The sequence below is a fragment of the Camelus dromedarius genome, chromosome 29, assembly GCF_036321535.1.
Source record: "Camelus dromedarius isolate mCamDro1 chromosome 29, mCamDro1.pat, whole genome shotgun sequence".
NCBI classification, from domain to species: Eukaryota; Metazoa; Chordata; class Mammalia; order Artiodactyla; family Camelidae; genus Camelus; species Camelus dromedarius.
In genome coordinates this window covers 9,341,257-9,364,357 of record NC_087464.1, presented here as the reverse complement: position 1 = coordinate 9,364,357, position 23,101 = coordinate 9,341,257, and the positions used below count along the sequence as shown (strand labels likewise).

The 23,101-nt window shown below is 40.6% G+C and overlaps 1 long non-coding RNA gene across 5 annotated transcripts in view; it reads right to left on the bottom strand.

The window, feature by feature from the left end:
- LOC105085444 (uncharacterized) overlaps positions 1–23,101 on the bottom strand; it is a 150,459-nt gene that overhangs the window by 83,196 nt on the left and 44,162 nt on the right. For all 5 annotated transcript variants that reach the window (XR_010378253.1, XR_010378251.1, XR_010378249.1 and 2 more), the window contains exon 5: positions 7,375–13,222. This is a non-coding gene — a long non-coding RNA (uncharacterized LOC105085444). The remainder of the gene's footprint in view (positions 1–7,374; positions 13,223–23,101) is intronic.

Sequence of the window (23,101 nt, the reverse complement as noted above, 5' to 3'; positions counted from 1 at the left end):
ACGGGTAGAAAGGCATACAAGAACAGAACATGGGAAACACAATAAAGGAAGTACACACAAGGCAAAGAAGTGGTACAGAGGTGGAAATAATTGATTTCAGTTAGGATGGAATGCAGATCCAACTAGTTACAGATACACCTGTGTTGTAATCCACACTCTAACGATACGTTCAGTAGTTATACAGTGTCTAAAATTGTTTTTTATGAGATTGCACAATATAATTACCTGGGAATCATGAAACAAATAGAGTATTATGCTTACTGAATCAGAAGTTTTGGACATAGAGCACAGGAACCTGTTTTTTAACAAGCCATATGGGGAGCCCATGGTCTACAGCTTTGCTACTCAAAGTGGGTGGGGTCCGTGTATCAGTGGCATTGAATAAACCCGGGAGCCCCTCAGGAATGCAGAATCTCAGACCCCAGCCAGGCATGCTGAATCAGAATATGCATTTTAACAAGATCCCCCAAGTGATTTCCTCTCCACATTCAAGTCTGGAGAGCACTGCCCTACAACATTCCTCTCCTATCGGACATTGACCCTTGATCAGAAAAAAATCAGGCAACATGACCCAGACTGTTCTTAGTGAACCCAGGAGGGATCCAAGCAAGCTCGGCTTTTATCTCCAACCTCCTTCCCAGTGCAGAGCTTCTCGTTGTCCATCACCCTCTGAGAGAGGATTACAAAAAACCCAATCAGAATTTTCTCACACTGTGTAGAAATTCAGCATCTAATTCTTGAGCTATCGCTTGTTTCAAACATTTCCAAAATTCACCTTGGAAGTATTTGGAAAGTGAATCACCATTTGCCCGTCTCTAAATGTCCAGTCACTCCCATTTCCCACCGTTCCTTGAGGGCTAGTAAAGCACTCGGACAATCCCTTCTGCTAGTTTTCTTTGCCCCCTTCTAAGACAGTCACTCCATCAAGATCCAGAGACACGGGTGTGTTTACAGTGGCGGGGAAACCATGATAAATTCGATCCTGTGCTGAAGCTTCAGCTTCTTCTGACAAGTGTTTGTTTAAACCAGTCTCCTTGAGTGCAATTGGGGCAATTTCTCCTTGTTTGCAATTGTTCTCTTCTCTGCTTGGGGAAAGCCCTCCAGCCTCCATCCTGGGATAAAGGAAGGAGGAATTGTCCTTCTCCGGTCCAAACCTCACCGCTCAGCTAGAACTGGTACAATTAGTGTAATGCTTGGATTTTGATATCCACATATTATTGTAACATTAAAAGAAATTTTAAAGAACTCAAATGACTTGCAAGTCTACCCACCCTGACAAATTCATGGTCCATAGACATATAAAGCTAAGTTTACATAGGGGCTTGCTTTTTAGCTTTCCTTAAGAGTACGTCAAGAATATTTTTTGATATTGCTATAGACTTCAAGCATTTAATGCTTACACAGTACTGCAGTCCTGAGATGCTATGGGTATGGAATTAATCTACTACTCTTGGACATAGAGTTGGTTTCCAATTTTGCATTATGAGAAATAACTTCTAAAAGCTCATTTTAGAGATTTTAGAGATTCAATCCCAATACTGAACAATTATCCTTAAAGAAAAGCAAAAGCTGGCCCAGGGCCAGGATTACTTTGCTAACTTCCATTAGCCTTCTCAAAAGTGTATGTCATTAGTCACAAGGGGGAGCAGGCAGAAAAGTATAAAGAAAACTATACAAAATTGATCCTTTTATCTTAAGAATCAGCTGAATGTACACATTCTACTAAAAGACCCCAAAGTATCATTTTCACGAATGAATTACTATCTATAATATAGACTGAATATGTTATTAATATATGTGCCGTTAGCTTCATTGCACTTAAAGGTTCTGAGTTACAAACAATTCGTGGGTTACATGGCAAGCCATTTCCTGATTAGATGCCTGTATCAGAGAAGAGGCTGGCTGTAGCCTAACATTTTAATATAGTTGTAATTTGATTACATTCTCACTTTCTGTTTTAGACTGTAGAATTGAAAACACATTACTCTCCATCCCTCAGAATCTGTTTAACCTTTATCTAGACTATACTCAGTCCAGTCACTGCACTGAGAACTAGCCAAACATCCGACTTCTGTTTTCCCTTCCCTGTCCTATCACCTGTCACCGTCCCCTGAATAATGGTGACACTCGTTTTGACGGAGCATGAGGAAGACAATAAAAGCCACATGGAGTAGCCCAACTTTGAAGACAAGGTCTCCTCTGGCATTCCAGGCCACGAGAAGGGTAATTGTGGAGGGGAGCATGACCATTTTGTTTTGCTAAGTGGAAGATCTAGAAAGGAGAAGGAGAAATAAGTTTTGAAAGATGGTTGGGGGACACATTGTGGAGGACTTTGAATGACAGGACAAAAGTGTCTGAGTAATAAGAAATTATTTCAAGCAAGAGACATTTGAAACCAGACTGGTGCCTGGTAAAGATGCAGCTGAGTGAAATGGATGGAAAAGTGAAGGGCCTGCTTAGGCTACGTAAATAGGGAGCTACAGATGGTTGACAGCTGGTAGGAAGGGTCTGGGTGAAGAGGCAGCAAGAAAAATGGAAAGGAGTACATGGGTGTAAGAGCACGGAGAAGAACAGAACTTGCTGGGTGGGGGCAAGGGAAGTCATTCTTGGCAAGATGCTCCCAGGACAACTTCTTCTGGGGCCCTAAGTCCTAAACAAACACCACTTTTTCCAAGGCCATCTTTTACAATAGGAAAAAAGCTGTAGGTGTTGGGTATCAAACTGGCTGAAACAATTGTTTGAACCTGGCCATCAGTCTTGTGATGGAAATGGGAAATGTGTCATTGACTTTGGGACCACATTTTAAAAGGATCAACAGATTTGGTTTGGTTTGGCCTTTTGATTGAAGCTGCCCAGTCTCTGAAGGGTTTGCCACCTTAGTGGACATGAGCAGCCCAATTTCTAAGCATCTGGTGAGTTATTAGGCTGCCCAGCCCTACCTGCCCTGGAAGGGGAAAAAAAAAAACTCAATGGGAAAGGTCCCATTGGATATCTCCATCTTCTTGGAGAAGTAAAAGCAATGTTTTAAAGAAAAAATGAGGATGGTGAGTAACATATGGTTTTAAGCAGAGTTGAGAAAAGATGGATCAGAGATTCTGGTAGGACTTTCATTGAAAAATTTAAATTGCTAGATGATTTGGCAGTAACTATTAAAACATAAGATATGCATACCCAGTAATTTCACTCTAAGTAACCATGCTAGAAATATACTCATAGCATATGAATATTTTGCATATGAACATATGAGAAATATTTGGGTACATAAGGAAGTAGGTGTTCCCTGCAGTGCTGTTTATAGTAGCAAAAAGGTGAAAGAAATGTACCTGTAAATTGTGGGAATAATAGGGCCGTGTTACTGGCCATAACATGGGATATTCTAGAAGCAGTTAAAAAGAATGATGTGTATCTGTTCACTAAGGAGGTAAGTTCTCCAAGACACTGATGAGTGACAATAGCACATGCATAGTGATATTTACAACATGACGCGTGTTTCAGAGGTTCATTTGGATAGAAAAGGGACTAGAAAGATGTACACATTTGCTAACATAAATCATATCAAGGAAGGTGGAGAAAGCAATTAGGGTCAGCACGCGTAGCAAGGAAAACTTGAGCCTTACCCTCTGTTACTGTAATTTTTACAAGGAGAATAAGTGTGTGGTAATTGTTTTGCATTTCAAAATGTATTTCATGGGGGGGTGGGGGTGTAGCTCAGTGGTTGAGTGTATGCTTCGCATGCACGACGTCCTGGATTCAATCTCCAGTACCTCCATTTTAACAAAAATGTAGGAAAAAAAAAAAAACAGAAAAAAATATATTTGAAAGACTTAAATACCTTGGTCCTAAAGAATTGTTTCTTCCCATCAAACATCAGATCTTATACCAAAGACATCTTTCCTCTAAAATAAGTCATTAAAAAAAAAAGTCAAGTGAGGTTTAATCTAGGCGTTAATGGTTAATAGCCATAGATACAGACAGACAGACAAGCGAACCTCCCTTGGCAATCTCCCTTAGAGCTCCCACTATGATGCAGGTTCACCAGAGCGACTCTGTTCAATGTAATGACACAGCTGCCATGGCTTAACTAATGTGATAAAATAAACACCAAAGGGCATGCCACTGAATTGCCGATGTGGGGACATCCTCATTTATGTCATATTTAAAAGGGGACATGAAACATCACATTCTCCGGAGATGAGATCCAGGAATGGAGCTGGCTTCAAATCCGAACTAAAGAATCTAGATTGGTTTGCATTCATGCAAGTATTTTTCTCAGTTTAGAAATAAGCGGAAGCAAATTATTTTCCAAATTAGAAATGATGTCTACAGTGCCTTTATTTTTGTTCCAATTTTGGAGACAAGATAGAGCTAATGCAATTTTAATATAGTTTAGCAGGTACTGATTATCACAAGATCATCTTTTGCTCCCTTAGGACGTTTTCATTTAAAAACTTGGTGGTGTTTGGGGTAAAGTGTTCTAAGAGGGATTCTAGCACATGACAGAACAGAAAGTATTAACCCACTATGTAGTCAAGAGCTGGATTAATCTTTTAAGCCATTCAAAAGAAAATCAGAACATGAACCCTAAAAGACAGTTCAAATATTCTAAAAGAAGCTCAACCATGTCTACTTGTAACAGTCCACCCTGGTGGATTTTCAGTTATTTCGGTCACCTTGCTTTGACTTTTTAATTCTCAGAAGCAAGTTTTCATATAAGTCATTTTATTTTTCACGTGTTTGGAAGGAATAACCCCTGGATAGTTCTTTGAGCCTAAAGTTGAACACAGTCTGTTATACTGAGCACAAGAGAGTCACTCTGGAAAAAGGGTGTTTAATGAGTAATTTTGCAATAAAAGGCCTTCCTTGAAAACATCCTCTAAACATTAGACCTGTGCTTTCTTTCTGAAATACATTAACAGCCTCCAGAAGGCTCAGAGATGCTGGCTGTTAGGCAAACCCTGACATTCAAAGTGCATCGCAAGCTTTGTGCCCACTCTCACCCCTCCCCACCCCTGCCCTGCTCTCCGCCACCCCCCTGCACCCCCACCTCCACCCCCAGCCAGTGTTTGGAGATCATGTTGTCTGGAGTTCTCCTGGAGAGAAAGATTGATCAAGCAGAGCAATCGGAGTTATTTCCTATGCATGAAATTGATTAAATGCTTCACTAAATGGCTTATAAATTTGCTTCTCATATTTCTGTCACCCACTGAAAAGATTACAGAAACTCCACATATAACCATGTTGTATACAATACCAAATTACAAAAGGTTGTAAAAACTAATGTTTTGTTTAAAGTTTTGAGCAGGACCATATGCCTTCAGTGACCTTGAGTAAGCTATTTTAATTCAAAACATTTCAAAGAATAGAACGGGGAGAAATATTCAACTCCATAACAAGGCAGACAAGTGGTGAGGAGACCTCAGTTAACTCTGCTGAACTTCTGTTCTTTCCTACAAGAGGGGAGAGTGCATCCCCTCCCACCTCACGCCTTGTGTCTCCAAAGCTGGGAAGCACATGTGGTGTCAACAAGGATCTATTTACAAAGGAGATGAAAAAGGGGGCTCTAAGACCTCCCAAGGCTGAATCTGCTCTCTTATTTGTAGTTCCAAGACACATCCTAATGAGTTCCGAAGTCATGCATAGACTTGCAAGGACTGTGTAGAAAAGATGACAGATACTAGTGCGGGTGGGGTGATTGTTTTATGTTTAGGGTTTTTGTTTGTTTATTTTTAATCTTTAGACATCTTTCAAATGTCAGTTAAGTTCTATTCTTTCTCCCGTGTGAGAATTCCTTCCAACTCATGTGTAACAATGCCTGGGGGTGGGGGGTGGGGGGGGTGGATTTTAGCAAAGCAGCGATTTATAGGCAAGCACGTGACCTACAGATGTTACTGGGGAAACTAATCCTTTTCTTAACATGACCTTAAAAGTACCTTCACTTCTACAGGAAAAATGATATTCTTTCATAACATTTATAAGACATCATGTCCCCAGCAAGAATTAACATTTGGCGGTAACGCACAGCTCTGGCAAAAGCTTCAAGAGAAGACGTTTATAACCAAGGATGTGCTTAAGATCCCTACTGGCCTGACCTTTGTTGTACACATCCCCAACCTCCTGTCACCTTCAGGAATAGCCAGTGTAGGGACCAAGTTGCTGCCACAGCCATCCGGACCCCAGAATGGTGGGAAAAAATCAAGGCAATGCTATCAGTGGGAGGTGGGAGAGTGGGGGAAGGGCAGAAGGACTTTCCAACATCAGCCCAGGTCCACATCTGCTTTTGTACAAAGTTTCAGGGTACATGCAAGGAGTTGCAATGGAATTATATCTCATTTGTGAAAACACAATGTAATCTCAGTAGTAAAATTCAAGTTTCTGTGTTTTTTTTTTTGTTTGTTTGTTTTTAATGAGTACCTGCTCTGGGAGATATGCCAACAATTCAGGGATGATTTAACCAGACCATCAACAGCTGGACAACTTACTTAACTCTTTGGTGATGGCTACATGAACCTTCTTTTTGGCTTCAAGCCACCACATAATTAATGTTGATGCCAGGCACAGAGGGTTTAATAAATTATAACAAAGAAAGGGATTCCTTATTATACAACGCAGAATCACTAGCTTCTACCCACAGGTGTTTGCCATCTTCAGAGACGTGAACGCATGTCTCCTAAAGTTTACTCCCCGGAACACTAATTCTCCAAGATTACCCTTTATACAAGGGTTTTGCTGATCAAATCCACTGGGCAACACTCTTCTGGAGAATCACAGCGCATAGGAATGTTAAGAGGTCGGCACTGTAAACAATCCTCTCTAACTCAGTTTACCTGGAGTTTCTCACTTGACCACAGACTTTTTTTTGTTTTGTTTTGTATTAATGCTTAGAACCTTGGAATTGCTCTTTGAAACATACTCTGGGAAACACTGATTTAAACCTACTATACATCTGGTGAACCAGTCCGCCTCTTTTGAAAGTTTAGCAAGCTCTAAGCTTAGCTGCCCCTTCGGTTAGACTTTCGGCCAAAGTAAGAGAAATCCTTAACCTCACTGCAAGAGGTCCTCCGCCTTATGATATTCAGCTTTGAGCCCTGCACATTTTCCTGTCCTAATTGGGGCCATTGCATGTTCTATGGCTGTATAAGTTATATGTATATTTTAAAGCAAATCTCATCTAATCTGAGCAAGTGCCCGTGGGCATTGAATGCCCAGATGACTATTAGTTGCATTTATTACTAAATAAATGCTTCCCCTATCTTGTTTTCTCTTAGACCCCTCTTTGTCTCTGATTACTTACAAACCCACTTTCCCTTTCTATTTTAAATAATAAGACAAAAGCCACGTTTACCTTTCCCATTCTACGATCAGAATCACTCTTACCTTGAGATCATTCAAGAAAATCCAGAGGTGTGTGCGCATGAATGAGAGTGATGTGATTGTAGAGATAAGCTTGGCTCTACCCTCCTTTGATTTTTTTTTTTTTTAGGTAAATCATTTGCAGACTTCAGCCTCTTCATGAGCATGAGTGAAAAATTACCCATGAGGCACCCCGGAGGAGCTGGATGATAGACAGGGCTGTATCACAAACTCTCGGTTGGGATCTTTTTTTTTTTTAATTTTATTTTTTCTTTAGTGGAGATACTGGGGGTTGAAGCTAGACCCCATGCATGCTAAGCATGCGCTCTACCACTGAGCCATACCCTCCCCGTTCAGCAGGGATCTTTGCCTTGGTTTTCAAACTCTAGGGAGCCCACAACCACCCTGAGGCTGCGAGGCTGCGTTACAAAACAGACCTGGAGCTGCACCTCCAGAGTTTCTGTTTCAGTCGGTCCGGGGAGGGGCCTGAGAATTTGCATTGCTAATGAGCACCCTGGTGATGCTACTGGTCCAGGACCACACTTTGGAAATTACAGCTGTCCAGCAGCTCCCGAACTTACCTAATCAATGTTACCTAGAAATTTTGTTATAGGCACCAAGCAGCAGCCTCACCCTAGACTCCTGAGATGGCATCTCTAGGAAGGAGATTCAGGAATCTGCATTTTTAGTAAACACAGCAAGCCGTTCCAAACATCCAGGCCCGGACCACGTCAGCCAGAGAAGCGGGGCTTGCCTTTTCGATCGGGGCCTCGGGTCTTGGACCCCTGCCTGCCTCTGCACGTAGGGAGCCTCCCTGCTCGAGAGACCTCTTCCAAGTACAAGGAGGCTGAAGACCTGTGAATGCCTCAGCCAATAACTTGTCCTGTAATTGGTATATTGATTGCTAATGTCATCATGTTTTAGTATATATAAACCCCTCACTCTACGACACAGCCCCCAACAATCCAAAAAGTCATTGTTTATTCATTGTGACTCCCAAACTGGCCCTTGTCAGTTCCCGCTGGAGGGCTTGCTGATAAAAATCAGCAGATGATTGGATGTACACATTCTTAACATGACTGACCCATGACATCTCAGAGGGCAGCCAGGGAGCCTGTCATTACAGTACAATACTTTTCTTTCTTCCTCCTTATCTAGCCCCAGATGACTTTGAGATTTTTATTAACTCATTAATGACTGAAGATGTCATTAGAGCCAATAGAAGGGTTTTTTTTTTTTAATTTTTCTTTCATTCTTTCTTTCTTTCTTTGAGAATAAGTGCACACTTTGCTCCTGGTGAGAGGGAAACAGGCTCATGAATGAAGCAGCTAAGACAGACCAAGTAGGGAGACCCTTCAACTTTATTAAAATTTGAAATCTGATTGGCAGGTACTGGGACTGAAAGGCTACACACAGAAATACAAAGTGGCTGCAGAAATATGCTGGGCAAGAAAAATGGTGCAATTTGGTAAGGAAATAGCCACCCATAAAATTCAGCAATTTCTATTGTGCTGTGGGAGCAATCTTTCCAACCCAATAGCTAAATAAAAAAAAAAAATTTTTAATTCACAGTAAGGCTACTGAAACCTCTAAATGTTCTTTACCTACATATTCATTAAACCATATCTTGTTTCTGCCTGCCTTTAATTTTCACATCTGCAGAATTGCTTTTAAAAATCAAATTAGATCTTTTGAAGGCACTTAAATTGCAACAACCTTATGTTTTTTTATATACTCTTGGGTTTCAAGCTTTTCATCTGGCTTGTGTGTCCAATTAATGGGCGATCTCAAGGAAGCACTAATCATTTTGAAAACTTGAGAATATAAAAAGCAAGCAGACTATTTTCATTATAACTGATTGGATTGAGAATAAGCTACAGAGGAAATGTTCAATAATTATGATAACTTTTTCTTAGATGAGATCACAAAAAAAACGTCAGTCACATGAGGTGCTTTTCATTGCAACGAAGTCTTTGAAGTCTGTTTCAGTTGGTTCTGCTTTGGGGTGCAGCCTCCAGCATGTCAGAAGGCTTAGAGAAGGGGCTTACACTGATTTTATCAGGCTGGGTAATTCACTTGGCAAAGCAAACGTCTATTACTAGATGTACCTCATATGTTACCAAGTGTTTACGAAATTTTACCATTGTCAAAACACACTGTAAATTAACAGATCCTCATAACACATGGAAACTGCTCCCCAGGAGAGAAAGTTGTTGTCTGAGGACCTAAAAAATTTTTGCCCAAGGAAATTGCTGTCAGTAAACTATGACCAAGATTTAAATAAGCCTGAAGCCAAGTTTCATTCTTAAAGCACCTAATTATATCTTCCTTTCTGTATTTTTTTGCCTGGTGGAGAATTTTACTCATTAAATGTTATGTTAAACAGAATAATTAGTTAATATTTGCAGATTAATGACATACAATAATTTTATCTAATTCAGTAATAATGATATTAATTTTTTTTCACCTTTCTGTACATGATGCCATCATCCAGATAAAACCTTGGAGAAAAAAAGTCAAAAGCCCAGATGTTTTTAGAGATCCAGATGCATGGTATCAAGTAAACAAAACATCAAGGTTTTTTACTATTTTTTTCTATTTTCTTCCAGATGTTTGGTGTCATACAGACACAGTCTTAATCTGTTCAGTCATAATCACAGTGTTCTTTAATATCATCTGCCAATATTTGAATCCTTTCTTCACCAAATTATTTCTAAAAAATCTTGTTTCATTCATTTATGGGGGGAAACACAAAGATACCTTCTTCAGAAGCAAAAAACATAATGCCCAGCAGACTCATACCACAAGAACACCAGCCAGAATGTGGTGCCTAAGTCTTTCTGTTGAAAAATACTTCCTATCTGCCTTTTGAAATGATGAAAGGTAATTCAACTTAAGTGATTGGAATGGCAACTTAATTTTAATTGACCAGCATGTGCTAATTTCAACTCTAGTAAGGAGTTTAGGAGAGTCGCAGGCTCTCCAGTGTAAATGATAGCCATCTTTTCAAGGGGTTCCTTTCCCAACTTACTAATCCAGAAGAGATGACATTTTAGGAACAATGTTGGCTCTGGTGGCTTTGGGCAGGTAGAAGAACTGACCTAGGAATTGAAAGACTTGATGTTGAACCCCAGCATTGCCATTTTCTGAGTAACCCTGAGCTTGTCACTTAAGCTCTGAGCCTCAATCTTCTCTTCTCTAAAATGGGAATAATAACCCTGGCCCCAGGTAAACTGAGGATCTAAGGAAAAAAATCTGGAACCACAAAATGCTTTGCAAATACAAATCGGACATTGATGATAAAATCTTTTACAATTATTTTCACATATTATTAATGTTGAAATATTACTATGTAAAAGAATTGTTACTGCTAATATGGAATCCAGGGGCCCAAGAGAGATGGCCACACTCAAAAAGCCAACTATTTACTGTTTACAAACTGTATACAGGAATGGGGATTTAATTCCTAGATGTGCAAAACAACACCAGATTCAAAGCCCCTATGGTCCTACCCTCTTCCTGCCCTTCAGCTGGCTGAAGGAGGAAACAATTTTAGGGACATTCTGTTAATAGTAACTAAATAGGCTAATCATAGATCCCACTGATTGGGTATCTGTTACAATAGGGCACATCTGCCCATACAGAATCTGCCTATCCAGAACCAGATTCTGGACCCACTGGTCCGCTTCACTTTGATGGACTCCCACACCCTCCCGGCCAATGGCAAAGACTCAAACTTGCATATCGCTATTTTGTGGCTGCTAAATATTCAAAAAGACCTCACGGCTTCTATCAAGGGAGATGGTTTTCAGGGTTTTGTTTTGTTTGCTATTAGCAAAACATACAAGTCCTGAGAAATTGTCATCAAAGAGCAGGCCAACCTTCCTCCCCACAACAGAAGAAAGTTTCTAGGCAAGAAATCAGCTCATGAACTTGTAAACCGCTAAGCACTAAAAATCTTTCAAGCCTTTTAATCTTATACTTTTTTGTCATGATGCCAAGATCTGGGGGGAAAGAAAAAACCATAAAGACTTTTGAGTTCTACTTTTAAGATATTGGAAGGTCCTGAAATACAAAAAAAAAAAAAAAGTGGGGGGAGGATAAAATAAATGAAAGGAAGACACCTGTGTTAATTTAAATTAAAAAAAATTAATTAAAAAAATTAATGGAGGTACTGGAGATTGAACCCAGGATCTCGTGCACACTAAGCATGCGCTCTACCCCTGGGCTATACCTTCCCCCCAATTTTAAATTAAAAAAAAAAAACTCTGCAGCGTCAGAACACTATGGTTAAAAAAAAAAGCTCAGACATGAAGAAATTCCTTTAACAGTTTAGCCCTACTTTTTTCTCAGTTACGTGACTGTAGAGAAGGTGGGATGTGTCATCAGGTCAGAGCTCTTCAACTTGCTGGAGTCACAGATCCGCATGCAGCTCTCTGGGAACGCCGGCTGCGAAGAGCCGGAAATCAACACAAAAGGAAACAATCATCATCAGAGGGAAGGTTTCCAGCGTCCGAACAGGGAAAGGTGTGGGAGCCGGCAGAAAGTACAGTACAGAAGCCCATGACAAGTCATGATAAATGGGTCGTTATAAAATCCATGTTCAGGCAGCAGCAAGCCGGGGATCATGCCATTCGTCATGGCAACACGAGACCGCTAATGAGCCTTCATCGCATATTCATGTGTGAGGAGGTTCCTCTACCTCCTCCCTCCCCGAACTGGTGCCTAGAAATAGCTCCATCCCAAGCTGAAGCTCGGACCTTCCTCTTCGTCTTCTGCTTCTGCTTCTCCTTTGTTTTTTTTTTTGTTTTGTTTTTTGTTGTTGTTGTTGTTGTTGTTGTTGTTGTTTTATTTGTTATGTTGTAGCAATTACACTGTAAAAGTGTTGCCCAAGATTGATTGCTCTGATCTGTAGTTCAATTGTAAATTAGAATCCACATCCCCCTGGGGACCCACGGCCCCTATTTGTGATTAAGAAAAAAGCCCCATAATAGACTAATAGCGAAAGTTCTCTCTCTTTTACTTTCAGGCAATTAGCTTGATGAAATGGCCTCTTTTTGTGTACCCTGGAAGTGTAAACCGATATCATAATGAAGTATATGATGTTTATTCTATTATTTGCACCTTGCCGGGTAGGCAGGAACGCATATGTAATGGCTGCTTTGTCTGGGACGTTTACTGATTCACAAGTAAACTATTTCTTAAAGATGCAGTGTGCGCATTCTGAGGCTTGAGTTAGGTAACCTCTCACTGTGGGTTAACCTTCATGGAAAAGACGCTCTACGTAGTCAAGAGGAGAAAAACGAATTTCCCAGGTAGTGGTGAGACCAGGAGTCTCATACGCAAGAGCCGTCTAGCTGCTGGGCAGCTCTGGGGTGGAGGAGGTGGAGGAGGTAGGTGGAGGAAGTGAGAAAGTAGGCATGGCAGCCCTCCGAATCAGTGAAGACCTGGGGGCTCTTTGGCAGAGTCCTGTGGTGACTTTGCCTAGTGAGACTCCAGTTAACTGTAATGTGGGCTTCACCTCCCCCAATTCCTTTTGAAACACCAATGCTCTACGCTCAGGTGGTTAGACACTAACCCCGCACCATGTATTATATAGCTATCTATAAGCGGATTGCAAACCATCCCCCAACAAAAAAGTCTTGCCTTTTCAAGATCCGAAACTTTGATCTCATAAGTTGTCAGGAAAACAGTCTTCAGCTTCCTACATGCACCAGCTGACAGAAGTTTCAACCAGCGAGCCAATGAACGCGATCACTTGTAGTTGGTGCCTTTCCAAAGCCATGTGCGTTCTTCATATACAATAATTTAATATTTATTTTCCTTTCATCCATGAGGGTCTCAAGAGTAAAGGAAAAAACAAGTGTCCCAACTGGCAAGATAGAAATAAAGAAGAAAGAAAAACAAAACAAAACAATAACAATCTAGCTTGGTCGAAAATGGTTTACAATGGGTTACTTATCAAGATGTTGATTACTGTTCCAATTCCACATTCCAATTCCCTGCCACCCACCAAATACTTCCTGGGCTTGTGTAGTCTGAATACCTCCATGCCTCTCCTCTTTGATGTGAACCCTGTTTGCTTTTTCAGAAAATTACTTTTATAGCAAGGGATATCACTAATTTTTAAATACTGAATTGGACGTGCATGTTTAGATTGCTGTATTTTAAAATTAAAATGTTTAAGCTAGCCTATCGTTACATATAAAGTGTGTTTGCATTTCCTCCCAGTTCCTGGTTAAACAAAACCTTTGGGGAAAGTTTATTACTATATCCTGGAAAGTGATTCTAATGTTGCATAATTTCCAACGATAACCTGAAATGAGCTGCTTAGAAATATTTCAGGAAAATTCACTTAATACCTTTCTTGCTAAAAGTCAAAAGTTCTTCCCAGTCTTTATTTGGGGGCTGATTTTCTCCTTAATTTTTACAACATGAACTGCTGTGTAAATTATAAACCTGCAACCTAATAAATGTATATTTTCATTGTTCTTCAAAACATTGGACTGTCTGGCTACCACAGTGCTGATGTATTGGAAATATACTGTAAACTATTGTAAACTTTCAGGTGACTTTGAGCCTTGGGACAGTCTCCTCTGCATTTACAGCCCTTACTTGCTGAAACTTGTCACAGTTTTTTTTAAAGAATGCATTGATTCTATAACAATAATGACTCATATTTACCAAATGCTTCATAATTTTTTCAGTTCTTTCATATAAATTACATTTTATAAATAATCCCATGAGATGAATCAGACAAATAATTTAATTATCGCCCTGAAGTTAGGAGGGGTGGTAATTGAGGCTCAGAGAGCTTAAGTCACTTGCCCAAATTCACAAGTCAATAAATGCAAAGTTGATCCTTGTCCCCAGTCCTTGAACTCTAAAGTCTCAGCTCCTTCTGGGAGGCCACACCCCCTTATCCTGAGCTTCACGGTCACTGTAGGCAGCAGCTCTCCAGGATCTCACAGCTTTTACTGTGAACAAGCCTTGTGATCTTTGTTTATATGTGGGCAAGACGGACAAATGAGTGTAAACACACACACTCACACACATCCCTTGATAAATACCTACAAAGAAAGAAATAGAATTCACACTGTGTGGGAATCTAAAAGCAAGGACACAAATGAACTTATCTACAAAACAGAAACAGACTCACATACATAGAGAACAAACTTATGGTTACCGGAGAGGGGAAAGGGGATGGGAAGGGATAAACTGGGAATTCGAAATTTGCACCTCTTGAGGAGTGATAGAAATGTTCTCTATCTTGATTGTGGTGGTGGTTTCATTTGTGTATACATCTATCAAAACTCATCAAATTGTTCTAGTGAAACATGTGCAGTTTACTGTATTGGAATCATACCATAATTAAGGTGTTTAAAAAAAGAGAGACCCACAGGGGGGAAGAAAAGGAATTCACATTGTGTGGTTATCTCCTTACTTAAATTTAACATACATCATCTTGGGGAGAGGGTACAGCTCAGTGGTAGAACACATGCTTACTTAAGAGGCATGAGGTCCTGGGTTCAATCTCCAGGACCTCCATTAAATTTTTAAAAAAATTTTAATTCAAAATAAATAAATAAATAAATAAACCTAATTATCCCTCCCCCCCAAAAAAGAGCTGCATAGTATATACTTGATTACAAACATATGCTTAGACTGGAGGGATATCAGCCACAAAATAAAAGCAATTATCTAGATAATTCAAATTTGAGGGATAAAGTGAGAACTACTTTTTATAAGATGTAATTTATATGAAAGAGCTACAAATTTTCCAGTGATTTAGTTGTGTCTTTTCACCAATATCTAAGACCTTTGCACATGCTGCTCCCTCTGCCCCGCCCTTACCCTTGTCACACATTCCCATAGAACTAACTCAACCCTCAATCTAGAATCAGCTCAAAGATCACTCCTCTTTAGAAAAGGTCCCTGACTTCTGTCTCTACTCCGGTTCCACATGCCTCTTTGATTTGATCTCCACACATCAGCCTCCTTCATCTCAGTAATGGCATCTCCCGTCTTGAAGCCAGTGAGGACAGGATTTGGATCCATAATCCAGCAAATACAAACTCTCAAGGGTGTGCTGGACCTAGCTGCTGAAGTGCCTCCCATTCTCAAGATCCCAAACATACCGAAGTGTCACGCTCAGAGCCCTGAGATTAGCCAAGCAGTCCAGGGCTGTTCTTTGCCAAGGAAGGACCACCACTTTGATGAGGGACAGCAGCTGACCCATGTTTGCCACTTGTAGAAACAGACTTGAAACAGACAACTACATCAGGTAAGACTTCCAAAGCAGAAGCCACTAGAGTAGGCAAAAGTTAAAGACAAAATCACATCAGTCATGATTTCTTACGAAAAACTATTCCTGCCTGAACCAAAGAAAGAGAAGACCAGAAATTAGCCCAAAATAAATGATGCCAAAACCGTGTATAAATACGTCCAAATCCCAGACGTGACATTACCTAAACATATAGGAGAAACGAGGGGATGCATCATTATTATTTCATTTAGTCATCCATCCTTCCATTCAATAACTCCTTCAACAACCACTCATTGAGTCTTGAAGGGGTCATTGCAAAAGCGGACCTCAGCCCTGCCCTCATGAAATGCACAATTAGTGGGAGAGAGAAATATATAATCACACCATTTAAGATAAGGTGGCATACCAAAATCCATACAGGGAGTACCAGTAAGGATAAAATGGGACTCCTAGTGGGATCTTGATAAAGACAAGTGCTTCAATATAGAAAATCCTACAATAGAAGCCTGAAGAATAAAGTTATAGATGAAGGTACAGAGAAGGGGGGAAGGCATCTCTGGAAGCAGAATGTGCAAAGGCCCAGGAGTGGAACAGAGCTCAGCAAGTTAAAGAGCCCCTGAACAGGCCAGCGAGACTGGACCGCTAGGAACCGGAAGTAAAGTGTAACGTGATGAGGCTGAGGGCAGAGGTAGGTAGAGCCAGACTATGTAGGGCTTTGGAGACCACAGAGAGAACTTTGCATGCTGCCTTAAGTCTGCTGTAGAGCAACTGAGGGGTTCTAGGCAGGAGGAGCGCCAGATCATATCTACAGAAGGTTAGATGGTAATGGTGTTGACACAGTTTGAATAAGGAACCTCAATTTGTTAAGAAAGAAATATACAAGGGTTTTTTTTCTCTCTAGCCCTAGCTACCAACCATGCTCTAGGGAACCCCTTCCCCTCTGCTGCTAGGAAACAGACCTCTCTCCAACCTACATCCTGTGTGAGCCCAGTACCAGGCCCGCCGGTGCTGAGCGGGGAAGATCTAGAACATTAAGTAACACCCGAGGCTGATTTTTGGATCAATCCTGTGCAACAGTGACTGTTCTTGTGACAGCGAGCCACCTGCTCAAATGCCATGCAGCAGAGCTGGAAGACGCCAGGTCGGCTCTGGCTGACACGAAATGGAGTAGGAGCTGGTCCAAAGTGTCCATAAGCAGTCACTCTCAGCACTTCGGGAGGCTGACTGTGGCTACGTGACACGAATCACTGCCCTGCGCCCCTTGACCCAGGCAGGAACTACCCACCCTGAACCCCCCAGTTAGGGTACTCTGCCATCAGTACTTATTAATGGCCTGTCTCCTCCATGCAGCAGCAAGATCCACACAGCAGGAGAGGCATGCACCTTGGTCACTGATTAGTCGCTGATGCCTGGTGCAGTGCTAGGCACATGTAGGTGCTTAGTAATGTTGTTTGTCTCATTTATACTATGGTCTGCAACACTGTGTTGTCGCTGTTTGTTTGTTTTTTTTAATCTCCCCCTGTAAGTTCTTTGAGAGCAACGTCCCCATCTTTATATTTCCAGTTAGTACCTGATACAGGATTAATTGTTTAATGAATTAATGTACAGATAAAACAAGTAATATAAAGGATCTTCATTAACGCCCCCAACTCTGCCTTCTTCTTAGTCAGCCACAGATGGTATAAAACCGCATCATCTGAGAATCTTACCTGCCATCGGTATTCATTGCTAAAAGATGCTCCCTTAAGACTAGTGGTTAATACATTTCTATATATTAATACACAGCCAAAAAGAGGAGGCATATAAAAATTTCTGCAGTCCAAATAAGGTCGATAACTGAGTTAACAGTATTGAATCAATTTTCTAACGTTGACAAGGTACTGTGGTTCTGTAAGATGTTATCTTTGAAAAAACTGAGTGAAGGCAACAGGGGATGTCTGAATTCTTTTTTATAACTTCTGTGGGTCCTAAAAACTATTTTAAAGTAAAATATTACAATGTCTTAAAAAACAAACAAATTTTAATATTTCCTCTTATACATACATCTTTATATCTTTTTTAGTTTTATATCTATAACTTTAATTTTCATATCTATTTCTAGAATAGCTGAGAAAAAGTTGTAATCATTCACTGATGCACACCAGTATACAAAAGTTGTAATCATTCACTGATGCACACCAGTATACAAAAAAGAAAATGCCCTAATTCTGGGCACTGTTACTGTGATCTGGCCAGAATGGCATGTAAAATATACTGGGAGAGAAAGGAGATGCATTACGTTTGCCTGGTTCAAGCACATCCTAGAAATGATATTTTCATAAACAAAGTGCCGATGGCAATGATCTTCTCTTCTCTTTTCCTTTTAGCCTAATTCAGGTCAATATCAAGTATCTCTGTCCCTTCTGCGGAGACCAGGTTTTGGAAGAGACATAGCAATTACAGGCTATGGGAAACCGTTAGTGAAAAACTCATAGGAAGACAGAATGCCTTTAAATTTCCTTCAACTTAGCACTGTAGATGCTTTTTCTTTTTTTAATGTCAATTTTAGGAAAAGATACTTGAAATAAATATTTCAAGTGTGTCTGCTCCAATGATCTTCCTGGAGTTTTTAAATTACACGTTCAAGACCTCACTGTCATTTACATGGATAACCATGTAGGTCATGATATCAAAAATCTGAAGCATAGTAGGCAATTTTTCTGCTGTGGGGAGATCTGAAAACCACCAAGGAAAAATACATACATACATAGATTAAGGTAAAATTGCAGTTTATCTTAAACTGCTTAAACATGGAAGTTCCCCCCAAGAACTTCCTCAGCACGAAAAGCTGCAATTTCTAATACTACTCAATTAATAAGCTTCCTGGGGTCCATATGATGAAAATTATGAAAAAACCTGTAGATATCATAAACAGAAAGTCAGATTCAAAGAAGAATGACATTCCCCCATTTTTGTTTTCCCTGAAAGCCCTTTAATAGGTACATCTACGAAGGGTACCTGCACAGAAGTCCCTGTGGTTTGGCGATAACCTGTTTAAATTAAGTTCAGCTCAAGGTATGGCACCTCGATGTCACCTTAGCCCACACACGGGCTTGCCCAGAAAAGATTCAGAAAGACACAGTATGATAACCAAGTGCCGGAAAAAATGCTTCTCTGAAGGCTAGAAAACCTCATTAGCCAGAGCATCCATCTTTAATTCTTCAGGATAACATCCACAAGCTGTTAAGACAGAGTTTCACTTAATAAAGGAAACGGGGGCGGGGGGGATGCAAGAATGTTTTTTAATATTTGGCTTATTGATTCGTGAATCAAAGAAGAAGAAACTCTAATTACCTCTGGTTCTATCAGCACTGAAAGATTTCTTCCACACAACCTTTTGTGTGACAGGAACAAAGCTTTATTCCAAAGAAAATTCACTTTCAAACATCCCCAAAGAGACAAAATACCCACAAGATTCTGCAGCTCTTTACTGCTTGCCATGGGCCAGATCGTGCAATTAGAATCAGTCACTTTAAGTGCTGAAGTCTTATAATGCTAATAGATCACTTTATAATGTGAGCAGTTTTTAAAAGTCGTGTTTAATTTTCCATTATTACTGCACTGCATGCTAGTTGTGTCCGTCTATTCAGTTATAGATTCTTAAGTCCAGAGAGGGCAGGGACAGCCCAGCGGTGGCTGGGGACATTGTCCTATTCTGGTTTCAATTCTTAGACTGAATTAGAACTCTAAAATAGACCATATTTCAACTTTTTTTTTCCCTAACCGTGTTTATTTTTATTTCCAAACCAAAAGACAAGGGCTCCTTTTTGGTTTTGTAATTATTTTGTTTCAAAAAAGTACAGATGGAGGCAGAAGCCTCTATGAAGCGCGCGTGTGTGCACGTGCGCGCGCACATGTCAGAGGGGATGTGCATGCGCGCGCATGTGTGTGGTTTTCTTTAAGAAAATGAAATGAACCATAAAATAAGCCCTTAACAGTAACCTAAGAAATAAAACAAAATCATTTACAACACATGGGATTGTTGCAGGATATGTCGAGATTAGATGGTTTAAGGGAGCTATCCTGAATGTGGAAGCAATTATAATGAAATTCATGACTCATTAGCCAACATTCCATATTGTGTTTCTCATTTGTGGGTCAATGTTATTAGGAAATACAGACTTAAGATGTAGATGTTTCATTGACTTCAGTGCTAGATTATAGATAGTTGGACCATACAATGACATTTAAAGCAAAGATTCCATGGTTTTGAAGTTTTGCATTTCTCAGACGTAGGCAGTTTGGTCCTTAAGGTAAGGATGAACAAAATAACCTCGAAAGCGTATTGGTAAAAATGAAGTTGGTGATAGAAGAGTTGTCTGTAAATGTAAGGTAAGAATTACATGGTGCACACACACACTGACGGATGTCAGTGGGGACTTTACAGGCACACTGCTTGGTATGCACCACGGCTGGTGAACTCAAGTACCCAATACTGTATGTAATGGGAACCAGATGTCTAACCGAGAGAGGAAAAATATTTTATAGCAATAAATGTGACATTGACTCTTAAAGGGTTTGCTGCTTTTAAACAACTTCCCAGTCTTCCTCTTCCTCATATGTTAAAGTAGACGGTGTAAAGAAATGATTTTCATATATTTAAAAAAAAAGTGTTTCACTTGCTACGAACTTCTAAAATGCATACATAAGGAGAAAGGATCTGAAAAAGATAATTTTGGAATTCATTCATTTGCGAAAGCATTGTGCTCAGCCATGCAAAAAAAAAAAAGTTATTAAGGCAAATAAAGCATAATTCCTCCTGCCCCTTAGGAACTTAAAATATACAAGACGTGATAAGATGCATACAGCTGTGATGGGGACATGGCCAAAGCAGGCCCTGGGAAAGAGACACAGAGTGCTCTGAGATTTCAAAGGAGGGAGAGAAAACGCCTGTAGCCAGCAGGTTCCATGAAGGAGCATCCCGCTGACTCATCCTCATCCGGGTCTCCAGTATCCTCCTCGTCACGCACCAGTGTTGCCCTGGGGAAGGCCGTCTGCACCCTTGCTGGCCCCTGCCGTGATCTCCCAGAAGCTCTGTTCTCTCTGCCTCCCCCCACCCACTCCCAATACAACCGTGAGTTTGCTGCTGGGACAGTGGTTCTAAAGCGCTGATGCCATGGAGGAAACAAGTCAGGTTGCAGGCTCCGTAGGGTCCACGTCTTGCTTTGCCATGTGCTGGCTATAACCTTGCAGAATTCCCTTAGCCAACCTCCTCCCACTTGCATTTTCTCTTCTGTCGGGTGAGGATTACCAAAGCACGTGTCTCACGGGCCTGGTGTCAGGATTGAATGAAGTCTGCACATAACATGCTTTGCTAGGTGCCACCATGAAGTGAGGGCACTGTTGGTAGAAACTCTTTTAGCTGTTCTATCAATCATCAGATCTAGTTTTTATAGGATGAAATCTAACAACCTCATTTTGGGGAGCCAGGGTGATAGGAAGCTGGGGCATACCTGCTTCTCCAATTCTTTCTCTCAACCCCTTCCCTCAAATCCCCAAATTTCTTCCCACCCTTGTCCACTTGTCATTGTCTGATAGGCTTTCTGTGCTCCAACCCCTGTGCCTTTGCACATGCCATGGACGCTTTACCTTCCACCTAGCTACATAGCACATTCTTGCTGACCCTGCAGGTCTACTCAGCAGCGGATCTCTCTGTGTCTTCCCTGATTTCCTGTGAAAAATAAGTGCTTCCTTTACTAGGCCAATGGTCACAAATTCTTGGTTCATACAGATAGCATAGACTGAAGCAGGACAAGGTAATCAGTAGGGAGTGGTGGGGACTGTTGCAAAAAGGAGAACTCATGCCTTGGCTACGAGGGGTCAGCCACTCATCACTGTTGCCATGATGAAATGAGGGCTCAGTGTTGCTGAAAGCTGCATGATGAAATCACTCAGTACTGCAGAAACTTTTATTTCTTCAAGGTAACATAGAAATCTGCATTTTTTATCTGAAATCTCCAGTTGTTAACAGTTGGCAACTAAATTTGATTTTTTTTTTTTTTTTAGTGCTATAACTTTGCACCAGACAAAACCCTCTGGGGACCAAATGGTCACCTGTGGGCAGACCTCGGCTCTTGGATCACTTTACTCAGGGATTTCCTTACAGGTGCACCCCCTCCATTCTGGCAAATTTAAGTTTGTCTAATAATTGTTTGCCCACATACTTCTCCAAGAAGGACAAGGAGCATGTTGGGTTTTCTTTGTCTTTCCAATGTCCAGCATGGTAGATGGCTCAAAAAAGAATCTCAGTGAATTTTGTATTAATATTTCCTGAGTCTGAAAACCAGAGTAGGATCTGCAGATGGGAGGTCCTTCCAGGCAGGTCAAAGAAGATAGGCATTCCTACTCCAAATGTCTCGATTTCTAAAGAGGAGAGATTTTATAGATATCATAAGCCTTGGTCAATATCTGACTTCCTTAGAATGGTCTGGAACTCTTCCTACAAAGCTCCAAAGCCTACTCCATGACGAGTAAGACTGGAGTCAGCCCTGAAATGTTAATCAAGTCTATAAACTCAGATTATATGCAGACTTAGTCTGTAGTTGGCATGTAAGTGAATAACTCAATGAATGAATTAAATCTCCCTGAAAGAGCCCCAGCTCAAGTGTCGGATGTGACCCGGTCTTAATTTTGTTAGAAAGTGAGCATAGAGCAAATCCTGGACCAGAAAGAGACACGTTGTCTCTGAAACCATGGACAAGAAGAAAATGATAAAAGCAGGGATGTGGACAACTTAGAAGACTCAGTGAACACAATGACAATACTTTTTTGTTTTAACGTTTTGAATGTCCTTACTTTTTGATCTGATGATGCAACTTCTAGGCACCTCTCTCAAGGAATAATCTTGCATAAATATTTAGCTGTAGGTATGTTCATTGCAGCTTTGTAATATTGAAAAACATGGGGGCTGTTATATGAGCAATAACAGAGGACTTATGACTAGTAATAACAATAAGTGAAATCTACTGAACCCTTACTTATGTGGTAGATCGTGTACTGGGAATGTTGGCATCATTGTGTCACTTAACCATGTTGCTCTATCCATCTTACAGATGAGGACTCTCAGGCAAAAGTGTTTAAATAATTGGCCCAAATCACATAGCAAACAAGGGTCAGCACAGGCATTTGAACTCAGTACTTGTTCTCCCACAAATATTCAACATCCACTGTAGCCATTGTGCAGTCATGGAAGTTATAATCTAGGAGGGTATAGGGTGATACAAGAAAACTTATGAAGTATTATGAAGTGAAAAACGTAGGTTGCAAAAAAAAAAAGTGTCATCTTGCTCAGGCATTGTTAGATAAAGATATCAGAATCCTTCAGACACTGCTCCACCACTAAAGAAGGTTTTGAGGTGAGAATAAAGGCTATCCTGCAAAAGGCACTGTGGGATTAGTGCCAGAGGTAAGGGATGCCTCTAGACTCCAGGCATCTGTTCCTCTGCT